The sequence below is a fragment of the Pectinophora gossypiella genome, chromosome 13 (genome assembly GCF_024362695.1).
Source record: "Pectinophora gossypiella chromosome 13, ilPecGoss1.1, whole genome shotgun sequence".
Taxonomy (NCBI): domain Eukaryota; kingdom Metazoa; phylum Arthropoda; class Insecta; order Lepidoptera; family Gelechiidae; genus Pectinophora; species Pectinophora gossypiella.
In genome coordinates, this window is record NC_065416.1 from 15664167 (window position 1) to 15686995 (window position 22829).

The following is a 22829-nucleotide window of genomic DNA, read 5'->3' on the forward strand; positions in this document are numbered from 1 at the left end:
ACCTCAGCCGTCTGTGGTTTGATGTTTGTTTCCTTAACACGAATATTGGACTGGATATTGTTGAAGAATTTTCTCGTGGCTTAGTTACGTGTATTTATTTATTTATTATTACAAGTTCTTACAGCTAATCTTCTTCTATCGTATGGGTTTTGAGGTGGAGTACCAACCTCATCAACCCTGGTGTCAGTGTTACTATTGAGCCACCAAAGGCTGTCATGACTCATGTAACGACTACTTACTTACATCAGTAAGTAGTAACCGGGACCAACGGCTTAACGTGCCTTCCGAAGCACGGATCATCTTACTTTCGGACAATCTGGTGATCAGCCAGTAATGTCAGCCAAAGTAGGGACCACAAAGTAATTTTTGTGATATTGGGGACATATCACTCCGTGGAATCGAAGCCGTGACTTCCGGATCGTGAACCCAACACTCAACCAGTGGACCACAGAGGTCGTACAACAAATTTTACACCATTATCCAAAACAGATCCATGAGAGCGTTACCGCGATAAACCTATTACCAAGCTTATAAGTGTCCCTGTACGTAGGAAATAAAAACTTTGTGAAACTTTCTTCGTGAGAAGTGGTGTTTGGTTAACAGCAAAAAGACGTTTGAAATAATTGCAAAGTTCTATTTGTAAGGGTTAACTTTTTGCTTAAAAAATCGTACTGTTAGTATTTATTAAATTTCGGAACAACTGAGAGCCCTCAGGGCTCCCCATTTGTCCGGCCAAGTAGTTAATGCCATTTTCGGCAAATCTACAATAAGTCACATCAAAAAAGTATTCAGATACCTCATAATATTATAATTTTAAAGCTAAGTACACACGCATGCGTTCCATCCAGGGCGAAGCAGGTTAAAACCGGGCCACGTCGAGATTTCTGTGTGAAGTATACTTCAATATACGCTGGAAGACTACAAGCAAAATAAAGATTGTCTAGTTAGTGGACAGTTTCTCTATTATCAAAAAGTATCGGCGTCCGAAGGACGTAATATACGATCTCGACGACCCGATTACTCTAGCCATAGAGGCAGCCAATCTGGTGAAGGTCGCGGGAAGTCGCTGGATGCGGGCAGCGCAGGACCGATCGTCGTGGAGATCCTTGGGGGAGGCCTATGCCCAGCAGTGGGCGTCGTACGGCTGATGATGATGAGAGGCAGCCAATCAGCTCGCGACACCAAACACTTCAGGACCCCGATACCAACCCCGCCGGCGTGGTCAACGATTTCCCTCAATCAGCGCTTATCGCTATCGACCCACTAGGGTTGATTAATTCTTTCAAATATTTTTCCTCTCAGACGACGCCCTGAGCCGAGTTTCGCGCCCAACTGGGCACCCTCAGGCCTGTTGTCTTAAACGTTGTACCGGGTGAGAGCCTTCAGCGCTCCCCATTTGTCCGGCCAAGTAGGTAATGCCATCTGCGGCAAATCTACAATAAGTCACGTCAAAAAAAAAAACTATTATCAAAGAACTCACTCACTCACTTCTAAAACACAAGACTAATTACAAAATTGTTTTTGTTTTTTATAAGCTATACTTAAATAAATTATAAATCCCGCTCCCGGAACGCTTTCGTTACCGCCTCTGTGTAACTCAGATGCTAATGATATCATAATGTCTTAATAAGTGTTAATTGAGTCGTGGTCTATTTCCCGTAAGCGTTCTTATTAATCGACATACTTACTATACTAATCACAATCTGTCTACAAAGAATGCTTTGTATGATTCATGTGGCAATTTTCATCGAAAAATCAAAACAGCATTGTGTTGACGAAATTTTTATGCGCATTTATATCTTTTAGGACACTTAATTTGCAGTTTATAAAGCATTTAAAATAATAACATAACATAAACAGCCTATATACGTCCCACTGCTGGGCACAGGCCTCCCCTCAATCAACCGGAGGGGGTATGGAGCATACTCCACCACGCTGTTCCAATGCGGGTTGGTGGAGGTGTTTTTACGGCTAATAGCCGGGACCAACGGCTTAACGTGCCCTCCGAAGCACGGAATCATCTTACTTTTTCGGACAATCAAGTGATTCAAGCCTGAAAAGTCCTTACCAAACAAAGGACAGTCTCACAAAGTGATTTCGACAATGTCCCCATCGGGAATCGAACCCGGACCTCCAGATCGTGAGCCTTACGCTCTAACCACTAGACCACCGAGGAAATCATAAAATATGTTAAAACTTTCAAAAGTTTCTTGTGCAACGTCAAATTAAGGTTCTAGTTCAGTTTCAAGGCAGTCTAGTTATTTATTCATGAGTTGTAGCATAACAATTTTTATTCGTTTGCGGTTTATTTTTTAAGTTTTTCGTTATACTTACTTTGAATTTATTTATTTTATTTTTATTTATTCGGAATAACAACAGCTAGTTTTACATAAATATTTTAAGTTATAATTTTACAATATACGCCAAAATAGTTATCCACTTAGAATTAAAATAAAATAGAATAAATAGAATTAGGTTAGGTTAGGTTAGAATTAGGTTTAACAGCCTCTTTGGTCCAGTGGTTGAGCGTTAGTCTCACGATCCGTAGGCCCGGGTTCGAATCCCGGTGGGGACATATCACATAAATCACTTTATGATCCCTAGTTCGGTTAGGACATCACAGGCTGATCACCTGATTGTCCGACAGCAAGATGATTCGTGCTTCGGAAGGCACGTTAAGCTGTTGGTCCCGGTTACTACTTACTGATGTAAGTATGTTGTTGTTACATGAGCCATGTCTCATGTGTCATGTGGCCTTTGGCGGCTCAATGGTAAACCTGACACCAGGGTTGATGAGGTTGGTAGGTAATCCACCTCATAACCCACACGATAAGAAGATAATTAGGTTTGAAACTTCTATGTAGAGCAAGGTCGAAGAACCAAACCGCAAACTCAAATTTTCTGACCCATTGTTCTTCTTCTTCTCATTGTTTTTCTTCAGGAGAAGAAGACCCATTATAAATTGTTTTAAGTTTATGCGGTTATTATCATAATTAAAACACATAATAACGGGTTCTTACCGCGTTTAAAATAGGGATGTGAGACTCCCGATATTTCGACACTGTTGCAAGTGCCATGATCGTGACGAGTGCCCTAGCCTAGACCCCACGACGTCCTGACCCGAGGTTCGCGCCCAATTGGGCACCCACGAGCCTATTGTCTTAGGTAAATTTTGTACCGGGTGAGAGCCCTCAGCGCTCCCCATTTGTCCAGCCAAGTAATTAATGCCATTTGCGGCAAATCTACAATAAGTCACGTCAAAAGTACCCTTAGCGTGCGCGGTCTATTGCGGTATGGTGATTTGGCATAATAGAGAAACCTTCCACTTATTAGACAAAGAAGAGAAGACTGGACAATCTTGTCAAATCAAACTGGAAAAGAAATAAATAAATAAATCTTTATTTTGCTTTTATAGTCTTCCAGCGATGATTCAGAGTAACGGAGAGGGGGAATGTCGTGCAAAATCGTCCGATAGGAATACTTTAATTTGATATCTCCTCTCGTGATGCGATGCCAGTTCACGTTTGCTTCATTTGATAGGTACTTCCGCCCTGATTCTTTGATATATTGGCTTGGACTGAGAGGCTCAGATTGATGTCCTACTGTTCGCGTACATAATATAAGCACGTAGGTATACCTATATTCGCCGAACCGTGGTAGCCCAGTTGGTACAACGCTTGCCTCTCACTTTGAAGTCGCAACGAATCCAGTACAGACCTTAACCAATGTAGTCGAATTTGTTTTCGAATTCATGTTTGGATCATAAATGATAAACACGTGATCTGCGGTGAAGGTATACATCGTGAGGAAACCCACATTCCCGGGAAATGCATTTTCGGAGGTATGTGACGTAACCTGTATTGGGCTGGTTTTCCCTTCGCGGGTCGGAAGGTCAGACAGGCAGTCGTTTCTGTAAAAAACCGGACCTGTTAAATCTTCAGGTTAGGTAAGCGGACCCTGTGAAAAACGTGATTATGCTAGGGAGATGATGATATATTATGGTCGGTGAGGTGTGGGTACTTAGTTCATCTTGCGATGTACCTCTGACTACCCCCATTGAGACATAGTCGTGATAGAGAGATGGTAGCTCGGTTGGGACAGTGCTTGACTGACACTGTAAGGTCGCAGGTTCGACTCCAAACCTGTATTGGACTGGCTTTTCTTTTGGCGGGTTGGCAGGTCAGATTTGCAGTTGCTTCTCTTCAAAACCGGACCTCCGAACCGCGAGCCCGACGCTCAGCCACTGGACCTCCGAACCGCGAGCCCGACGCTCAACCACTGGACCACAGAAGCTGTTTGTTTGTTTACTTGTACGGTTACTGGTGACTGTGCCCAGCCCATTACGGATTGCGGATGAGTTTATTTAACTCAAGATGATTGATGATGATTGATAATGTATATTGTAGGTTTACGTTACGTCAATTATATTATAAGTCCGTTTACGGCTATATTTTTTTTTAAATAAAACACATAATACCGGGTTCTTACCGCGGATATGAGAACCCGGTATTATGTGTTTTAATTATGATAATAACCGCGTAAACCTCAAACAATGCATTTCTTTTTACATAAACATAACATCACGCTTGGGATACAAAGGAGTAGCCATGTTTAATGGGGCGAGTCTATTGCCATTAACTGGGCACAAAATCTTGAAATTCAAACTCACAAAGTGGCTTTCAGTGGCTTAAAACCTGAGCCGGGAATCGAAGTTATTTTTTTTTTATTTGACTTATTGTAGACTTTGGCCGTTCCCGGCTATTAGCCGTAAAATCACCTCCACCAACCCACAGTGGAGCAGCGTGGTGGAGTATGCTCTATACCCCCTCTGGTTGATTGAGGGAAATTCTGTGCCCAGCAGTGGGACGTATATGGGCTGTTTATGATTATGATGATTGCAAACTTGCCCCGGATACGGCTATAAAGAATTCCCGTAAATCTGTATGTCATAGCCTCAGACGCACTCCATTGTCCGGTTACCAGTAACACAAACAATAGCATATTCCACGACAATGTCAAATTATGCAACCTGCTTATTACGGCCGAGGTTGTCGTTATCAGCCGTGTTTTATAAGATGAGACGGGGTTTTTTTTAACCCGATACAGTAAACCTCATATGCGCGGCGCGGAATAATATTCTCCAGAGGACTAATCGCGTTCAGCCACGCAGCAACGCGCCGTGCATTTATTTTTACATGTCTTCTTCTATCGTGTGGGTTGTGAAGTGAATTACTAACCTCATCAACCCTGGAGTAAGGGTAATTTTTGAGCCGCCAAAGGCCCCTGATATGGCTCATGTAACGATTACTCACATCAGTAAGTAGTAACCGGGACCAACGGTTTTACGTGGCTTGCGAGGCACGGATCATCTTGCTTTCTGACAATCAGGTGATCAGCCTATAATATCCTAACCAAACTAGGGATCACAAAGTTACTTGTGATATGTACGTACTTGGAAGTGACGTCGTAACAAATACTGAGGGGTGAATATGAAGTGGAATTTTCCATTGCAAAAGAATAGAAATAAAATTAAAAATAATTTTAATAATTTTTATTTTATCGAATTAAAAATAATATAAAAGAATAATAAAATTATGAAAATGCTACGGAAAATTCCACTTGATATTAACTCAGAATCGTGGTCTGTATGTCTGTATTCGTTACGATGTCACTAACAGATAGAGTAGGGCTTAAAGGTGAACTGTAGCATACGGCGGCGATCACAATACACAGATCGTTGTCATAAATTGCATGTAATATCAAATAGTGCGAGTATGTTATTCTACATACCAAACTAATGATCCGCTCAACAACATAATCTCTAGCCATAGAGGCAGCCGCTCTAGCCATAGAGGCAGCCAATCAGCTCGCGACACCAAACACTTCAGGACCCCGATACCGACCCCGCCGGCGTGGTCGACGATTTCCCTCATTCAGCGCTTATCGCTATCGACCCACTAGGGTCGATTAATTCTTTCAAATATTTTTCCTCTCAGACGACGCCCTGAGCCGAGGTTCGCGCCCAACTGGGCACCCTCAGGCCTGTTGTCTTAAACGTTGTACCGGGTGAGAGCCTTCAGCGCTCCCCATTTGTCCGGCCAAGTAGTTAATGCCATCTGCGGCAAATCTACAATAAGTCACGTCAAAAAAAAAAAAAAAAAAAAAAAAAAAAAATCAACAACATAAAGGTGTACGTGGCACGCCACACTGCCCTTGGCATCTGTGATCAATAACAATACGTTATGCGGTGGTTTCCTATGTCGATACTGGCCTGGCGGCACATCTACAATAACTCATAGAAAAAAACCTTATGTCAAATTCAAATTCAAAATTCAAAAATATCTTTATTCAGTAGGTAACACTTTGAATCGTCAAATTTTTACATAACGAACGTGTCATCTGCCTAAAACTACTGCAGCTTCTCACAACCTGTATAGCCGGGGAAAAGAAGCTGCAAGAAAAACCTCGGCACAGGGTCCTAGACGTTCTTTAAAAAAATATATATAAACATAAAATATTGTTATACAATTGAGTAATTTAGCTGCCTAATATCAGTTCTCAGACAGTTAATCCCATGCATTCATTATCTTCTAAATAATCACTAGCTTTATAATAACCTTTTTTGTAAAGTTTCTGTTTAACTACTGTCTTAAAACAGTTGAAAGGCAAATTCTGAATGTCAATGGGAATCTTATTGTAAAAACGTATACATTGCCCCTTAAAAGATAAACATGTTATTCAAGGCATCGTTGCTTTGCGGCGCATGAGTCGGTCGGGTGATCTGCTTGACGATCGCACGATACATCAATGGTCGCATGGGCGCGCGTGTTAACAAATTAGTTGTCCTTATCTAACACGTGACGCGGTGTGACCGAATTTTCTATGATATTGATAACGTTTTCTCTATTTTCAATTATCCCCCTAGCATTATCCTGTTTTTCACATGGGCTTATGTAGTCTGAATATTTGACAGGACCGGTTTTTTACAGAAGCGGCCTGTCTGACCTTCCAATCCGCGAAGGGAAAACAGCCCAATACAGGTTAAGTTTTGTCTATTTTCAGTATCAAAGATTAGATTAGATTCATTTATTTCACATTTAGTTATACAACACATTTTAGACATAATATAAAATGGTAACAACATAAATATGATCGTCGAAAATGATAACAAAAGAATGTCAACAAAGGAGATAATAAATTAAATTAAAATGTCAAAAGATAATAAATCAATACAATCTCATGGCTAATAAGAGTAATAAATTAATTATGTATAAAATAAAATTACATTCAAGTAATTACAATAAAATACAATGTCAATTTTGCATAAAATCGTCAACAGAATATAGCTCCATATACAAAAGGTTTTTTAGACGGTGACTACGGACGGTGTGAAAGGAATGTGTTTAGGTGTACCATCGCACGTTTGGTCCATCAGGTGCAAAAATCCCTGTGGTGCAACCAGTTGTACCAAGCGGTTGTATAGTATACACACCCACCCCTCGCCAGCTATGTTTAAGACCTATGAATGGAGGCGAGCCATTATCATTGTTGTCATTAACCGGGATACTAAGTCTATGATCCAAACATAAATTCAAGTCACAAAGTCGTATTGAGCTTACAAATACAAATATACTTTATTGCATCAAAACAAAAAGAAATCATTACTTAAGACTCTTAACTAGGTACATGGGAATTGGCGGCCTTATCGCTTAAAGAGATTTTTTTTCCAGGAAAGGGAAAAATGTAAAAATTGAAATTGAAAGATTGCGGGTACAAACTATAAGTACAACTTACCAATAAATAATTTTTTTGTAACATTAACATACAAAAATAATATATAAGTACCTACTTATATAAATAGTACACACAAAATACGTAATAATAAGCAACTCAAGAGCCACAGAATATAAACAACACCACAACACACTTCAAAAATAACCTAACCTATGTTTAAACCTATGTTTTAAGTACTAACCTAATGTAAAAGCTTATTAGAGCACTGTTCTGGCAATTGCTGCTGTTAGGTCAACGACCGAACTTAGGATATCATATTCTAGAAGGTTCTAGCAAAATCTCAGAATGGTCTGAACATCTTGCACCTGACGGAAGTATTAGCCGAGTGCACGGCGCGGGCCATTGTGATCCAATTGAGAATTGGCAATGTTCGCTTGTCCGGTATCGCTCACCCGAATTCTAACATTGTATGATGTACGAGTTGGATGACCTTAGTTGATCGACGCTGGTGCCGATTCGGGCAACCACTAACTTAATTTGACAGGACTAAAACTTGCTCCATCTCTTTCTGGCACTTACTGTTAGTGAAGGACGACACTAATTTGAGCTGTCAAACTGAAATTAATTTAAGTTTGTGTCAGCTAGAATAGGTACAGTCATGGTGATTTACAACCCTGTCGCATTATCATATTTGATATTGAATGAGACTTACGGTTTAATTTGTCAAAAAGTTAATGTGACATGGTTTCATAGTGTATACATATTAGTACTCGTGACCGTACCACTATTCAGTTCACTATACACTTCTCAACTCATTTCTTCTTCTCAGCCATAATACGGTTCAAAGTGGTGGTAGATTATGAGGTATCGTAGAATAAAATTAATCAATTTGAAGATCAATAAGTGTTAAAGATTTCTTGGAAGACATTGCTACCTCAGCAACAGGACCGCTATTTGTTTTTTTTTTTGTTTAATTTGTATTTTATGTGACTTAGTAGATTTAAACTTCAGACGTCATATAATTACTTACTACTTGGCTGGAGAATCGTACTTTATAAATAAAATACCCGATAAAGAATACCGGCCCCAAAATGCTCCCTTGCGTTACATACAAAAGTGGTCATATTCATATACAAATTCGAGGTAAAATCACTTTTCCTCGCCTGACCGCTTGCCATTGCGTGTTTGATGCATGTCGTCTTATTGACGTCACTGATACTATCGCTTCATATTAGATTTAATAAAATGATAGTAATGACATTGCTTTGTTTAAAGCTTTGTAGTAATTTGATTTCACTAATGTTTCTTGCTTAGTGATGGTATGGTACAGATCTATCTACTCAGCCTGTTTCCACCCACTGCTGGGTATAGGCCTCCTTTCTTTCACGCTATTCTTTCCGGTCTTGTGCAAGTCTCATCCACTGCTTTACAGCCTCTTACCTTACCTCACAATGTCATCCGACCACCGGTCTAGTGGTCTGCCTTGATATCGTATACCATCCCTTGGCCACCATTCCGTAACCGTCTTAGTCCATCGGTTGTCTTCCCGTCTTGCCAGGTGTTTTGTCCATCTCCACTTTTATCGTGTGGGTTGTGAGGTGGATTACCAACCTCGTCAATCCTGGTGTCAGGGTTATTATTGAGCCGCCAAAGGTCCCTGCCATGACTCATGTACCGACTACGTGGTTACAGCATTAAATAGTAACCGTGACCAGCGGCTTAACGTGCCTTTGAAAACACGAATCATTTTACTTAAGGACAATGGCATGATCAGCATGTAATGTCCAAACTGATGACCACAATGTGATTTTTGTGGTATGTCCTCATCGAGATTCAAACCCGGGATCTCCGGATTGTGAGCCCAACGCTCAACCACTAGACCACGGAGGCCTAGAGATTCGTATACCTACTTCGACTTTAGTGCGCTGCCAAATTACGACGTTTGGTATATGATTTATCAGATGGTTGCCTAACATAGCCTGTTGTGCCACACAGTATAGTCCTACATCAATGAAATTTGGTTTATAATTGATGGTTTAGTTGCAACAGGAAGTTCTTATTTTTTTTTATGTGATTATAATCTTTATCAGTAATTGATATGGCTATTTTAGGTACTAGGTAGGTAACTAGTGGAATATTTTATAGGTATGATTTGATCTGTTCGCGCGAACGCCTCTTCGTTGAACAGATGATTTGAAACCGTCTGTCTGTTCTCACTCAAATGTCGTCGCTTTAAAACCCTGCCGCACTATCATATTTGACATTTAATTGAGACTTACGGTTTAAATTGTCAACAAAATTAATGTGACATGGTTTCAAAGTGTATACATATTAGTACTCGTGACCGTACTTATATTCAAGCTTAGGTACTTAGCTAATAATAAATTCACCAGTTGCCAACAGATTCTATTATGAGTTTGCATTCGTGTTCCCGGTAATGTTTCGGCGGGTGGGTGGTAGGATTTCCTTCATTACTGCGCGTACGACCAGCGTACGCGATCATTAGGCGTTCGGCGCGCGCGCTTCCTCCTGCAATCATCTGCCTATTTCATGCCGGCACTCAGTGTCGTGACTTACGAGTATCCACTGTATAGGTACTAGCAATGCGCAGATCGTATCACTCTATGAAAAAAGAGATATGTATCTATTTCATACACATTATAGCTCAATGAGTGGGTGATCAAGTCTTATACATTTTTAGTAATTATACATTTTCTTTGTTTTCTAGTATATACACAAAGTCACGCCCGTAATTTCGAAAGGGGTAGGCACAGTCAGAGGTAGGTAATCAATAAGACATTGGCGCTAATTCCTGCAGATACCTACCTGATTTTATTTTTTACACCCGTCACTTTCTTATCTGCTGAAAAGGAAAGGGACGAATGATTGACAGTTGTAAATTTTCAAAAGAACGAGTGAATGAATGAATAACCCGGACAAATTAAATGCCCATGTCGCTGATATGCTACCAGTTTGACTTGTCTTTTCAACTTAATTCTATTGGGTTATTGACCAATGTAAAAATTTAAGAGGGTTACTTAAATTTCCCACTGCGGGTTTGGGAACTGCGGGGCGGAAGACAACAGGGAAACCACTGCCCATATTTTCCCCTAAAAAGTAACATGAAGAATGCTACCAACAAGAGCGTGGCTTTTAAATTAATGATGTGATGACTTAAATTTCTGCCTAAAATTGACGTGTGTTCCATAAATTTTATGTCGATTACCCTTTCCTTTTCGACGGATAATAAAATGACAGGTATAGGTTAGATCATTTAAAATAAAATTAAATGATCTGTACTGGAATCATTACCAATAGGCGGATGAGACGTTCGTTATGTAAACATTGACGATTCAAAGTGTAACTATATTACCTACTGAATAAAGATATTTTTGAATTTGAAATTGAATTGAATATATAGATACGTACTTATTAATCTTTTGGTTTCTTTGTTTTCAAAGGCAGTGTTAAGTTTTTATTTTGAACGGCTAGAGGCTTGAAAACTTGAAAACTTTAACAATAGTTGGCGACGCGCCCAAGGGCCAAGACCGGCCCGCAATGCAGCAGCGTGGTGGAATAGGCTTTAACCGCACGATGGATAATGGTTTTGATTTTTTTTTATTCTATAGGGGGCAAATGAGCAGATGGATCGAATTTAATGCTTTTAAATCGGATTGAATTCAGCACGGCTATCGATCGATTCAATAAATTTTGTCGAAATCGATAAGTTTGTTTTTTCCCTAACATGCATGTCACGTGATTTTGTTCGTGTTTCGACAGAACGACATGATTTTTGGGTTAACATTGGTGCTAATTCCTGTAAATACCATCTAATTTTAAGTTATATCTGTCATTTTCTTATCCGCCGAAAAGGAAAGGGACGGGTAATCGACAAGCATAAAATTTATGGAACACACGTCAATTTTAAACACAAATCTAAACCAACTTAGTCTAAAAATTTTATATCCGTCAATAACCCGACAGAGTTAAGTAGACAGCACGTCAAACGGATTGCATACCAGCGACGTACCTTTTGATTCGCCCGGGTTATTCATTCATTTACTCATTCTTCCTAAAATTAAGAGCTGTGAATCATCCGTCCCTTTCCTTTTCGACGGATATGAAAATGACGGATATAACTTAAAATAAAATTAGGCGGTGTCTGCAGGAATCAGGGCCATTTTAGCACCAATTAACAAAACGACATAATTATATCGTGAGAATCGATAAAATGACCGTGACAAAATTATATCACGTTGTGCATGTTAGCCCTACAGATCTGAATGATACACATACATACATAAACTCACGCCTATTTCCCACCGGGGTAAGCAGAGACTGGAATTCCATTTGCTTCGATCCTGACACACTTCTCTTGCTTCCTCCACATTCATCAATCGTTTCATACACGCACGCCGGTTCAGAATAGATCTAAATAAACCATTGTAATTTATACCCCAAAAAGAACACTAAAATAATACAGGGTGTTAGTAACATCGTAGCGAAAACTTTGGGGGATGATTCAGGCCATGATTCTGAGTTCGTATCAAGTGGAATTTCCTGTCGGTCATTCATGATTTCTTTTTGTATTTTATTTTTTTTATTTTGTTCAGTAGGTACTGTGCTTTAAGCTGCTTAGAACCCAAAAAAAAATTAAAACTACTTACACATTATTAAAAACTATCGCGTTCTTCGAGACTATTCGCGTTGTTCGATTTTCATTGCGGCGCAGCAAAAAAACTAAAAATTAAACATTTCCGACAAGAAAAACAGCTAGTTTTTTAGTAGAATCATGTAGACATTCTATTGTTTTCGTTACGGTGTCACTACGCCTTTTTATAAGGACAAGATTTGACCATCATATTTGATCAAGGAAAATAGCCCGGTACAATTATGTCCCAGCCTCAAGGGACGGTGCGTCGTGACCTTTGTCGACAACGTCGCAAGGACGCCTGAATTATTTACCATCCTTATATGATTGCCGTTGCACAGGACCGCACTCAATACGAAATATATAATAGAAATTAAATAAGCGTACAAGTGGTGGCCTTATTGCTAAGGAAGGTAGCAGTTTCTTCCAGGCGTCTCTGCACGGAATCATCATGACAGTTTCGAAACCAACGCCGCATTTAAAGTAGTATTATATATAAGTGACAAGACCTTGGCCAATACAGTGACTCGGCGTGGCCCCTTGCCTTGAACCGTGGAGTTAAATTGTATGCAAGATATTATTAACCGAAAGTTTGATGGTAGGGCTGGCAGAGGAAGACCTACAAGGACTTATCATAAACTGCCTATATACGTCCCACTGCTGGGCACAGGCCTCCCCTCAATCAACCGGAGGGGGGTATGGAGCATACTCCACCACGCTGCTCCACTGCGGGTTGGTGGAGGTGTTTTTTACGGCTAATAGCCAGGACCAACGGCTTAACGTGCCCTCCGTAGCACGGAATCATCTTACTTTTTCGGACAATCAGGTGATTCAAGCCTGAAAAGTCCTTACCAAACAAAGGACAGTCTCACAAAGTGATTTCGACAATGTCCCCATCGGGAATCGAACCCGGACCTCCAGATCGTGAGCCTAAGGCTCTAACCACTAGACCACGGAGGCTGTTAACAAGGACTTACATTGACCAAATTGGAGATGTCCTTAGAAAAGGTTTAGTACGATCTTCTTTCACCCTAAGGTTGCCTGCCAGAATTTGCTGTTTAGCAATAAGGCCGCCTATTGTGCTTACCTATGTTTATTCGTATGTTTGTCCTTTGTATATGTTGTTGTGCAATAAAGTATTATTGATTAATACCTGAACCGGCGTGCGTGTATGAAGCGATTGATGAATGTGGAGGAAGCAAGAGAATTCTATAGTCTCTGCTTACCCCGGTGGGAAATAGGCATAAGGTTATGTATGTATGTATTTATTATTAAGTAATACTTAAGTAGGTACCTAAGTTGTTTAGTAATTTGTTGAAATCACTTGTAAGACTGCCCTTTTTCTGTTAAGGATGCAAGCTTGAATCACCTGATTGTCCGAAAAAGTAATGATTCCTTATTTCGGAGAGCACATTAAGCCGTTGGCCGCGGCTATCCGCCGTAAAAATCACCTCCACTAACCCGCAGTGGAGCAGCGTGGTGGAGTATGCTCCATAACCCCTCCGGTTGATCAAGTGGAGGCCTGTGCTCAAGAGACGTATATAGGCTGTTTATGTTTAAGTAATTTGTTTGTAACATAATATTAGGCATAATTTTCTTCTCTCGTGTGGGTTGTGAGGTGGATTACCAACCTCATCAACCCTGGTGTCAGGGTTACTATTGAGCCGCCAAAGGTTGCTGAGGTGACTCATGTAACGAGTACTTACTTACATCAGTAAGTAGTAACCGGGACCAACGCCTGCCGGGAAGGAGGCATAATTTTGACCTGTATAGCTCAGTCAGTATTTTTAACGTTTTTATTTGCTTCCAGTCCTACATAGAAGCAATCATCACTAATATGAATGCCACAGTAACTGTCTGTTCAAATTCAAATTCAAAAATATCTTTATTCAGTAGGTCTGTTAGCTTTTCACGCTAAAACAGCTCAACCGATTTAGATAAAATGTTGTACTTATATAGATATAGTTTAAGACCTAGGAAAGAACATAGGATAGTTTTTATTCCGGAAATTAACACGTTCATTGTGTAACTGAAAATTAGATATCAACCCCACACGTGCAATGTTATTTATCGATAACATCATCATCAATTTAAGAGCCACGCTCTTGTCGGTGCAGCATTTTCCATGCTTCCAATGTGTTTATTTATCGATAAACACATTGGAATTTATGTACATAGACATCCTATGGCAAGAAAAAATGTGACCCACATATGGGCCATGCACGTATGAGTTTCAAATTTATTGCCTCATATGTGGTTCATACACAATGAACGTGTTAAGGAGATGAAAAGTTAGAAAAAAACTAGCCGCGAGCGATAACCGAAGAGACGATCGGCGCAGACGAAATCGCGGGCTGATTTTTTTTTTTAAATATAAATATTCACAATGGGTGTATTGGCCTTATAACAGCTGGAGTCATGGCCAAGTTCATATAGGCAGGACGATGAATAAATGATGAAACGTCATTAGCCACCGAGCCACTTCGCGGTTGTAGTTTCAACCTTATTGAAATATGTACTGCGGGTAATTTAACTCTAGATACGACTAAAGTATTGAATAATGACTAAAGACTAAGCATTGCATGCGTCGCCTTCACGGTTCAAGTCTAAACTATGACGGGGGGGTGAGGTAAATCTAGCTCAGCCGCTGGTGGGGAGGGGAGAGTTGCTGTTGTATATGTCACCGTAAAATTATACGTAGTATTATTCCTTATTCTATTATGCCTGCGCGCTAATACCACAGAATAAAAAATAATCCTACTAATACTTATGTTCTTGAATTTTCGATTTGCCGGTGAAATTCTTTACTTTGTATTTGACTTTCCTTTTCATCATCATCATCATTAGCCCATTAACGTCCCCACTGCTGGGGCACGGGCCTTCCCTATGGATGGATAGGGAGATCGGGCCTTAAACCATCACGCGGGCCCAGTGCGGATTGATGGTTATTAACGACTGCTAATGCAGCCGAGACCAACGGCTTAACGTGCCATCCGAAGCACGGAGGAGCTCGAGATGAAAACTTTTTTGTGGTCACCCATCCTATGACCGGCCTTTGCGAAAGTTGCTTAACTTCTACAATCGCAGACCGAGCGCGTTTACCGCTGCGCCACCGAGCTCCTCACTTTTCTTTTACTAAACAAGTATTCGTTTCTCCTAGGTACCTACTTAATTAGTACTTTTTTTACTTATTATAGATTTGTCGCAAATGGCATAGGTAGTCACTGGGGTCCTGTGGTTCACCGTTTGTTTCCTTTCATCATCATGAATTTTGTGAAAAAAGTGACGCCATTACATGGAATATAAACACGGGAAAAGTAATGCCTAACTTTTTCTATAAAGTTGTCTTTGATGATGGCGATCACGAACCGCTAACGTCAAGGTGCGCACGCGATCTGTTACCGTCGACCAGGGGTAGCGAACCTTTTACATTATACTTTTCGCATTTTATACCTCGCATTTTTTTTCCAAAGAAACTTTCAAATGCATGACATGCTAGCCAACCCGAACTCAACAAACAATTTTGTTTGTTTATTTTTTACATTTAAATCATACTTACATATAAATACATAAACTCACGTCTGTTTCTCATCGGGGTGAGCAGAGACTATAAAATTCCATTGGCTGCAATCCTGATAGACATATCTTGGTTCTCTTATTCATTCTCAAAGACGACTTTTCATACAAAAAAAGAAGAAAACAAATTATTTTCTTCTATTGTGTGGGTTGTGAGGTGGATTACCAACCCCATCAACCCTGGTGTCAGGGTTAATATTGAGCCTCCATAGGCCACTGACATGGCTCATGTAACGACTACATACTTACATCAGTAAGTAGTAACCGGGACCAACTGCCTAACGGTGCCTTCCGAAGCACGGATCATCTTACTTTTGGACAATCAGGTGATCAGCTTGTAATGTCCTAACCAAACTAGGGATCACAAAGTGATTTTTGTGATTTGTCCCCACCGGGATTCGAACCTGGAACCTCCGGATCGTGAGCACAACCACTGGACCACGGAGGCCGTCTATACTACTACTACTATTTAGTTATTGATATACCATCTCTGCAGCAGACAATGCGCAGGACAACAGCTAGCGTGCGATTACGGTGCGCGTGCGTTCGTTACGCACTGCAGTTAGATCATAGCGATAACTTCGTGCAGTCATATCACATGTCGCTGGTAATGTCAGTTTTTTTCATCGAACGGTATTAGTTGGCGCGGGGAAACCGCTCCATGCTTGATCAGATCCGAGTCAAAGAGAAAATCTTAGATTGTTCAATTCTGCTTTTTCTTTATTAGACTTAATAATAATCTCCCTAGCATTATCCCGTTTTTCACAGGGTCCGGTTTTTTACACAAGCGACTGCCTGTTTGACCTTCCAACCCGCGAAGGGAATACCAGCCCAATATGTTAGGTCACATACACACGGAAAAGTGGGTTTCCTCACGATGTTTTCCTTCACCGCTGAGCACGTGATAATCATTTATGATCCAAACACGAATTCGAAAACAAGTTTAGGCCTGTACTGGATTTGAACCTGCGACCTCAAAGTGAGAGGCAAGCGTTCTACCAACTGAGCTACCACAACACCATCACTATCGTATCCTGTATCGTGTGGGTTATGAGGTGGATTACCGACCTTATCAACTTCATGAACCCGGGTTGTTATTGAGCAGCCAAAGGCCCCTGACATGGCTCATGTAACGACTGCGTACTCACATCAGTAAATAGTAGCCGGGACCAACGGCTTAACGTGCCTTCCGTAGCACGGATCATCTTACTTTCGGACAATCGGGTGATCAGCCTGCAATGTCCTAATCAAACTAGGGATCACAAAGTGATTTTTGTGATACGTCCCCACCGGGATTCGAACTCGGGACCTGCGGATTGCGAGCCCAACGCCCAACCACTGGACCACAGAGGTCGTAACTCACGGCTCTGCCCACCCTATTAGGGACTACAGGCGTGTGTTTATATATGTAATAATAATGTTAAAACTCTGTCAAGCGTATATTGAAATGACCAGTAAATCCAATTACTCCGTCCACCTATCAACAATGTGCTGATGTCCGCGCCATTATGCGCCCGCGCCGACGATCGTACAATAAACGATCCGTGTTGCTAGGCCGATTTATATCGTGGTGTTCAGTGGAGTAGGTTGTTGTTATTGAAGTAGGTACTAGATGGAAGATACATATTATATACACACGTAAACCACGCTTCTGGGGTCTAATCATTGATGTACAGTCATGAGCAATATAATGTACCCACTTTAGGACTCTGTCGCACTAACATATTTGACATTTAGTGTTTTTTTTTCTTTTTTTTTTTGACGTGACTTATTGTAGATTTGCCGCAGATGGCATTAACTACTTGGCCGGACAAATGGGGAGCGCTGAAGGCTCTCACCCGGTACAACGTTTAAGACAACAGGCCTGAGGGTGCCCAGTTGGGCGCGAACCTCGGCTCAGGGCGTTGTCTGAGAGGAAAAATATTTGAAAGAATTAATCGACCCTTGACATTTAGTGAGACTTACAGTTCAATTTGTCAAAAAAGTTAATGCGACATGGTACCAAAGTGTATACATATTAATGCTCGTGACCGTACATACATGGTGTTAGTGACATCGTTACGTATACTAAAGTGGATGATTCAGACCATGATTCTGAGTTGATATCAAGTGGAATTTCACATCGTAAATAAAGAATATTGAATATTATATATTTAAAAAATCCACTTGATATCAACTCGGAATCATGGTCTGAATCATCCCTCAAAGTTTTTGTTACGATGTCACTAACACCCTGTATAATACGTTACTATAGTGTAAAATTCTACTAGAGAGTCTTCCGGTTGTAGATTGGAATGTCAGACAGTCACTTCTGTAAACGGACCCCGTGAAAATGGTTAACGCTTTCTTAAGTGCAGTTTCACAGTTGGCTCGACCAATATAGACGGCGATACGGCTCATCACCTATCACGTTGGTCTAACATAAAGCTTGGTGAAGTGTGGGTACTTGAGTCATCTTGAGATGGATGTACCGCAGAGCTCTGACTACCTCAGTTTTAGTTTAGAGTGGAATCGCTGTTTGTACTTTCCCGAATATATTTTTACATATTTTGTACCGGGTGAGAACCTATAAATATCATATTTACAGTAAAACAAATGAGTACTTACAAAGACCTTTCAACCAAATGCCAATCATCAAACCAGGCAGACTTCCTTGTAATTAAGACCATACACACAACATTCAAGGGTAACTTGTGACAACTCTTTAATTCCTCTGGCGGGAACATTTTACATTGAAGTTTGTACAAGCCTTTTGAATTAAGGAAATATTTATGTTTTGGCAAAATATTTAGGTATTTATGTACTTAGAGCCGTAGTAGCCCAGTTGGTCGAACGCTTACCTCTCACTTTGAGGTCGCAGGTTCGAATCCAGCACAGGCCTTAACCAATGATTGTCAAATTTGTTTTCGAATTCATGTTTATTTATTTATTATAGACAACTTACAAGCTACAGGCTACTTACAAGCTCTTTATCTTTTAAGAGCTGTTTGGATGATAAATGATTATCACGCGCTCAGCGGTGAAGGAAAACATTGTGAGGAAACACACATTCCCGAGAAATGCATTTTTCGAAGGTACCTAACCTTTATTGGGCTGGTTTTCCCTTCGCTGGTTGGAAGGTCAGACAGGTAGTTGCTTCTGTAAAAAAACCGGACTTGTCAAATCATCAGGTTAGGTACGCGGACCCTGTGAAAAACGGGATAAGCCTAGGGAGATGATCATTTAGGTTTTTATGTATTCTCGAATTATCTAAGTAAGTATTTCTGATTCATGAGGAAAAATCTACCGTTATTTAATAATTTAACATTATTTTCAGTTCCATACTTTTGCGACGGAAAATTCCACTTGATATCAACTCAGAATCATAGTCTGAATCGCCTTCAGTTTTCGTTACGATGTCACTAATACCCTGTATTATACATTACTGCCTACCCCTTCGGGGACACAGGTGTGATACGATGTTCTTTGTATTACGTTGTGTTCGTCATTCAACAACATACGTCCCATTTTCCCTCTTACATTGAAAGAGGCCCATACCCACGGTATATGTGTAAGTAAGTATAGTAGTATACTAGCTTTTGCCCGCGACTTCGTCCGCGTGGCGTGTATCTATCTTACGTGGTTTAGATTTTTTCATACAAATGTTTTTTCCCGCTAATTCCCGTTCCCACGGGAATTTTGCAATATCCTGTTGCAACTAAACTTTAAGTTTACTAAGATACCTGCATGCCAAATTTCAAGCGTCTAACTTAAGCGGTTTAGATTTTTCATCCAAAGGATTTTCGCGCTAATTCCCGTTCCCGTAGGAATTTCGGGAATTCCTTTCTTAGCGCACCTCTACTGTAACTAAGCTACGTCCCTTCCAAATTTCAAGTGCCTACGTTTAGCCGTTTAGGCTGTGCGTTGATATGTCAGTCAGTCAGTTTCTCCTTTTATATATTTAGATTGTTAGCGTAAAGGTGCTGATAGACATGAGCATTCACTTGTAACAGAACATCGAGCATTCGCCGTTTTTATATTTATCAAAATGAACAACAAGCGGAGCCAAGTTTTTATTTTTTTGTTGACGTGACTTATTGTAGATTTGCCACAGATGGCATTAACTACTTGGCCGGACAAATGGGGAGCGCTGAAGGCTCTCACCCGGTACAACGTTTAAGGGCATTTCTACGGAAGGGTCTATTTTTTCTCAATTCGGTGCCGAAATTGAAATTAGGCTTTTATGAATATTTTAATAACAAATATTGAACTTTATTCCATCTTGAATCTAATGATGCAATTGGGACCAGATTTGGTGAAGTGGTTTATGAGAAAAGTTTATCACCGAATTGGGCAACCATCGAATTGAGAAAATGAAACACCGAATTGAGAAGCGGCTCAGCGAATTGAGAAAATGAATCACGGAATTGAGAAATAAGCCAGCGAATTTAGAAATGCTGTCAGTTATTATAAAAATAATGCAATGAATGACCAATAATGATGTGGTATGGGCATCTGATGAAGAGGAATGGAAGTCATATTAGATGGTATGTGGTGAGTATGAATGTGCATGGACATAGGGGGTAGGAGACGACCGAAAAAGGTGTGGATTGGATTGCGTGAGGAAAGATGTATTAAGATGGCGAAAGACAAAAAAATGAATATCGTAAAAAATAGGAAACTTTTCCCCACGAAGGGAAGAAAATGATATATTTCATGTCTTGCCTAGGCTTGACCATGTGAGATTACACCTTCCTCACTTCCCTTTGACATGCGTATCAACGCTGGTGGAGGAAATACCCAAACTAGGTCGAAGTCCCATGTTTTGCGGAATGCATCTATGAAAATAGCACCTTTGTCCCTCACATCTTAGGGCACACAAATCGGAACTACTTTCGAATGAGAAGTTGCGAAAAGGTCTATCTGAACAATTCCCCGCTTTTTGAATAGAAAGTTCGTCACTCGATCCGACAGATGCCAGTCCGCTAGAGATTTCTGCCGCGAGAGGCTGTCGGCAATCTCGTTGAAAACACCTAGAATAAGCAAAAAATTCTATTCTGTTCCTTTGAGCAAGTTCCAGAAGTTTTGCTACTAGGTCTGTTAAGAGACTGGAACTTGTTCCCCCCTGATTCCTTATATAGGACACAACCGTTTTGTTGTTTGACTACATAATGACTCGTCGTTCTCGTAGTTGGGGTAACGTCATCTGAAATGCTCGGTATACTGCATACAGCTCTTTGCGATTTATATGCCACAAGGTTTGGCTCTTCTCCCATACTCTGCTGACTAGAGACTCGTTGACATGAGCACCCCATCCGTTGTCTGAAGCATCTGTTGTGATGAATACTGTGCCCTGATATATGAAAATTGTTCGTCCTTTGTGAAGGTGTTCCAACCACCAAGAACATTCCTGTAGAGCTTTTGTCGGTATTAGAAATTTCCGTGTTTTCTGGTGTTGAGGAAGACAAATGGCTGCACGTTGAGGACGTCTGATATGTAATTTTCCTAGAGGGACCGTGAAAGATGCAAAGCCCAATTTCCCTACAAGACTTTTTCCTGTGACCCAATTCCAAGTTCCTGATTTCAATACTTCCATAAGGATACTTGTTAAATTGTCTATTCTGCTGTCCAGTATAAAGATTCTGTTTTTCTCTGTGTCCCACATTATCCCCAAGTAGTCTAGACAATGGGTTGGTGGGTTCAGAGATTTATTTCTGTTTATTTTGCATCCAAGCTTTTCCAGATAATTTACCACGTATAAGGTGTCTTCCTCTAACTGGTCTTTCTGTTGATTGGCTAAGAGGAAATTGTCGAGGTAAACTATCACTCTTATCCCCTTATACTGGATCGCTGCACAGCTAAGGGAAAACCAACAGTTTGATACCCTTGCAAATGTGAGCAGTGCAGTCGATAGGCCGAAAGGTAGGCAAGTAAACTGAAGTTTTCTGTGTTGATGTACTATTGTCAAGAATTTTCTGTGACCTGTCTTTATAACTTTATATCTATTTTAATGTAGCATGGTATTCATCTTGTGTCAAGATAGCATTTCTTCTCTGCTCAATAGCTTCTACCTTGCGACCGCATACATATTGTAGGACATCATCCGATATATTTTTGAAACCTGAGTTTGATCCTAAAAATGTATCCTTAAGATCCTGTTTCAGAGTAGGATGTTTGGTTCAAAGTTCCTTCATAGTATTGCCAAGCGTTTTTCGTTGCAATAACAAGCCGTGTAAAGTCGTCCCGAAACCGGTTTCCTGCTTTATCAAAAAATCAGCTGTGGCATTTGACGAGTTAAACTTCTTTAAGCAAGGGTTAACTCAAAAGACGTGAAAGACGAATAACGTATCTGCTTTTATGCTAGTTCACCCAACCTCAAGCACTCGATTCCCTCAAGGATCTTGTTCCTTAGTCATGGAAGCGAAATCAAAATCTTCTACATCTTCTTTAGGTAATAGATCCGGAGCTTTTCAGGTGAACGATTTCGTTGTATCCTCCTCAAGACATCCTTCGTGCGAACGACATTCATCGTCTGAAGTATTATCGAGCCTCTTTAAGATGTTGGAAAGCATGTCCTTCATCTCACTAAAGTTATGTTCTAATTTATCGACCCTGGACAATTTCTTTGACTTCGATGATGAGGACCGAACTGTAGATAGATCGTCTGTATCTTCACTATTTGCTAGCTCCTTAGACGCATCCTTACGGCTTAAAAACAGTGGTTTTAATTCAGCGAGTGAAGCCACTATCAGCTCATTTAGAACAGCTGATCCTCTGATCCTTGAACTGATTTAAGGTGTGCCAATTATGAGACCTACACAAAAGGGACATCCCAGTATTTTAATTTTCATATCCCGATAGGTCTTCTCCGGGAGGGATATACATTCTG

At 40.5% G+C, this 22829-nt stretch overlaps 2 protein-coding genes across 3 annotated transcripts in view; both read left to right on the forward strand.

Moving 5' to 3' along the window:
• LOC126372176 (protein-S-isoprenylcysteine O-methyltransferase) overlaps positions 1–22829 on the forward strand; it is a 190441-nt gene that overhangs the window by 31426 nt on the left and 136186 nt on the right. The gene's annotated exons all lie outside the window — the stretch shown is intronic.
• The window catches only part of LOC126372168 (uncharacterized), a 46557-nt gene that overhangs the window by 1419 nt on the left and 22309 nt on the right, over positions 1–22829 (forward strand). The window lies entirely within an intron of this gene.